This window comes from Lactuca sativa, chromosome 4, assembly GCF_002870075.4.
Source record: "Lactuca sativa cultivar Salinas chromosome 4, Lsat_Salinas_v11, whole genome shotgun sequence".
NCBI lineage: Eukaryota > Viridiplantae > Streptophyta > Magnoliopsida > Asterales > Asteraceae > Lactuca > Lactuca sativa.
This window is the reverse complement of record NC_056626.2, coordinates 14,095,654-14,104,595: the sequence shown is the minus strand read 5'-3', so window position 1 is coordinate 14,104,595 and position 8,942 is coordinate 14,095,654. Positions and strand designations below refer to the sequence as shown.

The 8,942-nt window shown below is 31.7% G+C and overlaps 1 long non-coding RNA gene and 1 pseudogene across 1 annotated transcript; one reads left to right on the top strand and one right to left on the bottom strand.

Moving 5' to 3' along the window:
* The first annotated feature begins 525 nt into the window (after positions 1 to 525).
* LOC128133780 (uncharacterized) lies at positions 526 to 2,190 on the top strand. The gene is made up of 5 exons (XR_008232080.1): positions 526 to 1,107; positions 1,183 to 1,313; positions 1,424 to 1,526; positions 1,700 to 1,799; positions 1,911 to 2,190. It is a non-coding gene; the product is annotated as an uncharacterized LOC128133780 (long non-coding RNA).
* On the bottom strand, positions 2,116 to 3,155 carry LOC128133779 (probable fructokinase-7; annotated as a pseudogene).
* Between the last annotated feature and the right edge of the window lie 5,787 nt (positions 3,156 to 8,942).

Below are 8,942 nucleotides of genomic sequence, written 5' to 3'. Positions count from 1 at the left end.
TCTCTCTCTCTCTCTCTCTCTCTCTCTCTCTCTCTCTCTCTCTCTCTCTCTCTCTCTCTCTCTCTCTCTCTCTCTCTCTCTCTCTCTCTCTGTGTGTGTGTGTGTGTGCAAGCCCTAATCTGCCACCACCAACATCGAACCTGATAAGCTTTAAGAGTTTGGAGTGCATCTAGAAACCTAAGCACACACTTCCGCCATCTCAAGATACTGGTTCAAGATCGGAACGCCATGTTGTAGTCCACGATGCCATCATCATCTCCACAAACCGCCCTTAATGGCTGAGAAAACGAATGCGACTGGGTCTGGAACGAAATCAAAGCTGAAGCTCGCCATCAACCTAAGCAAGCACTTCCGCCTTCTCCTCCAACCCATCTCTCCTCTCCGCCACAGTCGCTGACCTACGTGCCGCCCGTCAAGACCTATCTGATCCTACTCCTTCTTGGTTCACTCCCAAAAGGTACATTCTTCATGTGTCTTCTCTCACAAATAAATTTTTTCTTCTTTCTGTCTTCAGTTTGACGTCCCTGCAACTTCAAGGCTTCAATCAGGTTTCATTATCTTCTCCTTATATAACGATTTCTTGTTTTTGTTTCTTCTACATTCTACCCTAGCTCCAGAGCAACTTGCTTGGTGTGGAATGGACAGTGTATTGCTGTATTGGGATGATATACTTCTGATGGTGGGCCCTTATGGAGATCCAGTTCGCTATCTTGATGATGAACCCATTATCCTTATCCCAGAGTGTGATCGAGCTAGGATATTGTCTAACTTAAACATGGAGTTTCTTCAACAGGAGGAATTTCCTCATCCTCTATCCCGTGTCAAGCAACCAGCTGGATATAGAGTAAGTTCAATCATTAATATTATTAGTTCTTTTTGTTTCTATTACATAATTAACTTTTGTATTTTACATGTGTTGTTGCAGTTGTCATATCAGATAGATAGTTGACTCTTTAATTTGGCTTGGAATTCGAGACATGATAACTGATGTTAGGAAGAAAAAGTTGAATCTGTGACCTGTCACGTATTTTAGTGGTTCTCAAGGCTCTGAGACTGTTATTCCACATGGATACATATGGAGTCCTCATCTTGTTCCTAAACCAAAAGGTAAATTTTCCCTATATTAACTATTTATTTGACTTTATTATATGAGATGGATTAATCAAATCATAATATTCACAGATTGGGGACCTAAAATTTATGTGGTTCGATTTTGTTTCCTTGATCTCGCATCAAACTACAAACCCCCTGAAGAACTTGTATGATGGCTTGAAGCTGGCCCAAAGGCTATCTACATTAGATTTGGTAGCCTTGTGAGTTTTCTTTATCCATGTCATCAGTTCTTTTATGCTTTTTATAATTGATATTATAAAAAAAAGTAATCTAAATATAAATTCCCACAATTTTATTTATCCATTGTCAGCCAGTTCAAGAGCCTGAGAAAATAACACAGACAATCATTAAAGCCCTAGAAATATCAGGACAAAGGGGCATCATCAACAAAGGATGGGGTGGTCTTGGTATCTGTAAGTAATAAGTATATATATATATATATATATATATATATATATATATATATATATATATATATATATATATATATATATATATATATATATATATATATATATATATATATATATATATATATATATATATATATATATATATATATATGGTCTTGGTATTTGTATTACAGGAAACTTTTCGGAGAAGGTCTGGGATCAAGCACCATTGGTTAACTACAAAAGCTTGAACAACAGCTAGAGAGGAGTGTATCCATCATTTGTGCTTGAAAGGTTGACTTTTATCACAGAAAAGAATAAGAAGTTGACTCTCAAATACGGATTTTCATTCATCTGAGCTCGAAATTCTTTGATTTATTTTGACTTTAATTGTTGGTGTTTCAGATGCAAGTATATAATGAACAAATTCAAGAACTACAAGCAAAGGAACAATACATAAATACAATTATATAATGAACAAATTCTATTTTTTGTTCATATTTGTTCTCTAGTACATTCTACCTTGTAGAAGACTGTTTAATAATCATTTCTTCTAATTTCAAACCAAAAAAATGACACAAGTTATTTATTTTCGGATTCTTCCAACTTCTTATGAAACAGCTTCCTTAGAAGGCAATGATGGAATCGCTCATCTCTCTGTGACTGTAATGGCCCCACAAATATTTGTAAACCTCAATGCATCTCTTAGCTTATTTTAATCATAAAATGAGGCATGACATAAATCTTTTAAAAATCAATATATTCAGAAAATGATTTTTTCAGCCAATTTGTTTAAATGTTTAACCTTAAATAATTGAGTATTTTTGGCCAAATTGAGAAGGAGTCCTCCAACAAAAGCATCACCTGCACCCGTTGTATCAACACTTCACCTTAACACCACCAACTTTCCCATGAAAATCCTGAAAATAAAACTCGCAAATTGATATCAATTAAGATAATCCAACAATCATATTAAATTTACAAAAATAACCTTGGTGTAGTATCTGGAACCATTAGGACCTTCTATGACTATCAACAACTTGAGATTTGGGTGAAAAAGTTTGGTCAAGACAACTTTGTCATCATAGGGATCATCACCTCCAGTCAAGAACATAATTTCATCTTCACTAATCTGTAATTTCCCGAAAAGTCAATAACCCATCAAAAGGTTTATGTCAAAAAAAGTCAACCCACTGTGAAATTTTGCACCTTGATAACATCTGCTTGATCCCAAATTCTCAGGATGCCTTTTCGAGCAGCCTCAGGTGATGGCCATAAAGGTAGTCTCAAATTAGGATCATATGAAAGAATGCTTCCTGCTTTTTTTAGCAATTTTCAATGCAGCTATGTGAGCTGATTTGCATGGATCTTCAATCAAACTAATGGATCCGTAGTGAAAGATTGTCGACTGGTTAAATAACAAAAAATGGTCGCAATTTAATCTTTCTAAATATACAGCCATCAAAAATGGATGATTGAATGTACCTTTTGGATCAAATCTGTATCGAGTTCTGCCTCTGTGAGAAGCATATCGGCACTTGGATGGTGGAAGAACATGAACTCACACTCTCCATCGGCTCTTAGGGTTACAAATGCTAATGCGTTTCTTGCTTGTTTGTCAAATCTCATTCCTGTGTTATCGACATTGTTTTCTTTTCCTAGCACCATTAATGTCATTTATACACCTAACCTGATCTTCCTGACTTTTTGTGTAAATTATCAAAATTATGGTTGGTGGATTGAGTTGACAGATATTTATTTGGTAACTTACGCAGGGGAATTGTCCAGCAGTGACGAGAAAAAGTATAAAGCACTGAAGCACGCTACAGAACGACAGATATCTCAGAGTGTTGATGTCATTTGTTGCACATGTGTTGGTTTCGGAGATCCTTGGTTGGCAAATTTTAGATTTTGTTGTTGACTTAATTCAGATTGTGGGACAAAAAGAGTCCCAGGGGTGTTTTTTGAATATTTAGTTTTTTAAACTTTTTTGAGTTATTTTAGGAGTCTAACTCTTTTAGTATATTTTGGAAGTAGGCCATAAATGACTTTTTGCCTATACTTTACAGGTTCAGTATGCATCCATCACTTTCAGAGTTTCCTTCCAATATATTTTCCGAAGGTACCCTCAAAAATGGAGTAACAATCAATGAGAGACAATCACCAGGAATCGATTTTCCCTGGCGTGTGCCAAACCATCCTATGTTCTTTTATGTCTAGGTATCTGCATGCTTTTCGTTCATATGTATACCTTTTACACTTGTAAGCACCAGCATCAGGTTGTTACTGCTTCAGAATTTTTCCATTCCTTAAGTATACTCTCGCGTAACTAATGCAAGTTATAACTAGTAGGGGTACCCTGATTACAGGGACCAAAATTGTAACTAATGAAAGTTATAACTAGTAGGGTTACCCTGATCACAGGGACCAAAATTGTAACTAATGCAAGTAATTAATTATAAGGACTAGAACTGTAGTTATCGAAACTAAAAATCACACGGATTAAATCTACATATTCAAAACTATAGTATAGGGAATAAAACTATACCTATCTTAAATTAACAACTACAAGGACCAAAAATCAAATTGATATAAATTATAAACTGCATGGAATGAAATATATTATTGAAATAAAAAACTACATTCGGTAAATCTATAGTTACTGAAATTTAAAACTACAGGGACCAAAAATAGACTTATTAATCCAGGGAACTAAAAACATATTACTATTCCATTAATCCAGGGACCATTTCTGTAATTTCTTACTATAGTCCAGTGTCCATTCACTGTTAAAAAAAGAAGCATCACAACTATAGGTAAAAATGGAAATAACAACAAAATTAAATTCACTGCTAATGAAAGTTGGGACCTTGAATGAGAGAATTCAACTTCAATATGATGTCATTTTCTTGATTTTGTGAATATTTGTCTTCTTTGTCTTGAGGGTGTCCACACTTGTATTTTTCTTTTCTTGGTAAATTTGAATGAAATATAACGTTAAAAACATGAATAATACATATTTCGTTTATTAATAAAAGTAGAAAAAAAATGAAAGCATGTCTTCATGGATTCATAAAGTCTCCTCTTTTACGTTGCATAGCAACCTTTGACATCTTCTCATCATCATATGTAAGTTGTTGGAGATTTGCATCACCTGTGTCTTTATCAACAGTCTTTTTCTTGTGCTCTGTAGGGGTAATGGGTGTGAGTTATATGAAAAAGTGAGTGAGAGTGATATAAATAATCTAAACTTCAAAATGAAAAATTAAAAATTAACAGATGCAGGTTCTAACCATCTTGAAAATGTCAAAATATTTGAAACGCTAAAAACAAATATAAATGTGCTAATAAGTCATCACTCATGTATGAGATAAATATTGATACAATCATAGGATATGCCTAATGCTTGAAATAAACTTGCCCTGTTCATATTAACCTTTATTTCTTAAGAATTTAATATAATTCTAATTAGATTTAAAATGTGAAAAGAGAATGGACACTTAAGAGTCTTACGGTTTTCCAAAAAAAATTTAAAGTTCATGTCTGGATTATAGATGTAAGTTTAGGTATATTTATTATTACTTACTTGTCATTGTTGAAGAAAACCTCTCCGAAATAATCCATATCCAAATATTAACTAATGTGTCTCCTACATGACTGATTCAAGCATTATTTTTCAGAAATGAGTATTCATAAGTAAAGGCATCATAAATCATAATAATAATAATTGATGGTTGTTTATTATTTGAACATATGGTTTTGGGTTTCAGGTATATAGAGTTTCAGATATGGAACTTGTGAGTGTGCTTCCGAGTGCAGAAGATGAGGTCAATGTAGCTTGCTTTCATCCTCTTGCTGGAGTTGGTCTTTTTTATGGAACCAAGGTCTGTACTTTATCTAATAAAAAAAACTTTAGTCTATATTTTTATTTTTATTATTTATTTTTGGTTGTAGGAAGGAAAACTTAGAATCCTTCAGCATGATGGTGGTCATGCGCCCATACATGATCACTTTTTTGAAGCAAGAGCAGTTGAGGTACAACAGCTCTTGTATTTGTAATACATTTGCTAAAACTGGGTAGATTTGCTCAAGGAGCTTTTCTATTCTATTCTTTTTCATGAATAAACTTAATAAGTCCATGCGTATGTTAAATAGGTCCAATAATAAAACCATTTCTCAGATTTGGTTTTCATTTGCAACAGGAATGAGAGGTGTATGGTGTTTCAGGTGAGTTTGGTGGTGAAGTTTTGAAGGCTGAAACAGATAATGAGTGTAGTGGCGAAGGATAGAACAGGTACCATGCATTTCTGTAGTTTTGTTTGGTATTTTTGGTGTTGATCCAAATGGATAAAACTTTTTCCTGAACACATTTTCTAGAATAAACCACAGCCTGATTAAATAATAAACACAAACAAATAAATAAAATGAATGTTGCATTCACTTAAGGGATCCCAAGGTTGCATTCAAGTGTTAATCCAAGTGGAATTGCAATCTTACCTGTGAACTTGGTATGTTTAAAAGTAGAGTGTCGTAATAAGAATTAATTTTACAGGATTGATGAAAGAGAATAGCTCTAGAGTTAGAAGAGGAAAAGAAAGCTCAAGCTGAAAGAGATAAGATGCTGCAAATACACGTGTTGCATTCTTCATTTCAATTGTTACTATGAAACACAGAGTAGATTAGATGAATACAAATTTATATATTGTAATGAAATAGAATTGTATGACACTAAATTTTATGCAATGGATTGTATTTTTTGTATATCGTAATTTATTTATATTATGAGACATTAAATGCAAATTTAATTTAAAAATTAATAAACATATAAATATATTTTTTTAAACATTTAAAATTATGATACCCAAAAATGTGTGTCATCTTCATTTATGACACGGCCTTTCTTGACAGGGGCTTTCTTGATACGCATTACGTGTCATTAACACGCGCGTCGTAAGGTTTAAACACACAAATGCGTGTCGTCTTCCTTTATGACAGGGCCTTCCTTGATACGCACTGCGTGTCGTAAACGCGCGTCGTAATTGCGCATCATAAATGAGCGTCGTAAATGCGCGTCGTCTATAGACGACGCGCAAAAGCGCATCGTATCTCTATATGATAGGGCCTTCCTTGACGCGCATTTGCGCGTCATCTGAGCCTTTTACGACGCGAAATGAGCGTCGTTAAAGGTTGTTTTTCTAGTAGTGAACATATCCAATCCAGAAAATATCGAGCGTTGACTTATATTTATCCCATATACCATATAATCTTCCTTATTTTGGAATTTTTATTTGATATGGCGCCAAAGAAAGTGAATATTTTTGTTATTGTCCCTATACAAGTTCGTCATTCATGTGTTTTGCCTATAATTTTGGTGGGATCTATTTCCTTGCTCTTGTTAGTGTGTAGATTTCAGTTAATCCTTTTTAGTTTCTATGGCTTTTAATTATGTGTGTTTGATGAAATATAATGTACCCTTTTGACTGTCCTTGATTTTTGTGGCTTCTTTGCAGTTTCCTACTAAAACCAGCTACCCACTCATGCAAATGATCCCTAGATACATATAATGTTTTCACTTTCAAGTAATTAGTCTGTATATTTGATAGAATCTGATGAAGCCCCTTGCTAATTTCTGATGCATGACATTCTGTTTGCAACGTCTTAATGAAACATGTTGGGTTCTTATCCAAATAATTGGCACCAAGTTTAGAACTTTTGACCAATCTGTAATATTGTCATTTACATTCAGGGCATCCACAATGCATTGAAATCCATAGAGTTCAATGGATTCCATATCATTTTTTTTACATTCTATGCAACTCTATCAACGTTTTTCTACAATGCATTGAACTCAATATAGATTTCAATAGAAAATTACAAAAGCTAATTTATTTTATATATTTAAGAATTAAAAACTTTCCTTTTTTCTCAGTGAAGAGTTCAATGGTGATTGAACTGCAAATCCATTGAATGTCAAAGTGGCATCTCACTATGATAGAGTTTAATCCATTTTTGATATTTTACTTTAGGTTTTAAATTTTACACTAAATTTTTAGGCTTATTTGATATATTAATGTAGGTTATTTATTTAACTGTATATTGAAGTTAACAAATTAAGTATATCATATTGATAAGTCACAAATTCTTCCATTTATGATAATGTTTACAACTAAAAGCATATTTAAGTTAATAAATTAAGTATATTGTATGGAAATATGAAGAACTCGGGAGTTTCAAATGAATGTGGTGAAAGAAAAAATGATTCCTTTATAATATAGTATGATATGATGATTATAGTTTTAATTTTTAAGTCATTGTGATATATACAATTATTTGATAATTTTATAAAACATTTAAAATTGTGTAAATTATATATCAAACATATGATAATCTATATATAACGGTTAACAAAATGTATGAACAAAAATATGAACTACAACTCTTAGTAACATAAATATACAAAATATCTATTATAACATTTGTATTAAAAAATATAGATATACAACGAATAATAAAAACTACGAAAAATAAACACTACAACTTTTAATAACATAAAACCACTAAAACATTTATTATAACATTTATATTAACTTTTCATATTTAAATCACAAATCTATTCAAATACATTATTGTTTTTAATGAGCAAAACTTTACAACCTTATATAAGAAAGGAAAATAAAAATTTATTAGTGATTACGAATTAATAATCATAAGTTAAAAACTCTTAAGTTGTAACTAATAAATATACATAAATTAGAAAGCTCTTGACAGTACTTGGAAATGTAATATTTATATTTGTAATTTCCATCCAATTTGTTTTCTATTTGGTGGCTATTATATTTATGTTACAACCAATTAAAATTAAAAACTCAAAGACTTTGCTATTTTCTTTATAACTTTTTCAGTGTTTAAATCATATATTTATATGTGATATCAGTGTGTCAAAATCCAGATAATATTTTTCAATTTGATAATGGACAAAAATAAAGAATAAAAAAATAATAAGAGTCGGACTAGATGATTAGTTTAATTATTATTTTCAATAGGTTAAATTCAGATCCAGACCAAATTCGACCGAGAACCAAATAAACGAGAACCGATTAATATTGCTAACTATAATCACTATGGAATATTTTAAAACACATAATTCAATATAAACTTTAACATAAGTATTATTTTAAATAAATAAAAACCACAACTTTGTTTTTTTGGTGGAGTATCCAAATAAAAAAAATGAACCGTAACGACATAAAATTAAAAAAAACATTATCGGTTCAATATACAAAAAACAAAAATTAAAGAAAAAACAGTTCCGACATAGTTTATCGAATTTAAGTTCATTTACTTGAATTTAAATAAAAAAGCATTAGAAAAACCATAAATAACTAAAATAAAAAACAAAATATCAAAAAGGCAAGAAAATTATCAAATTGTTGGAAA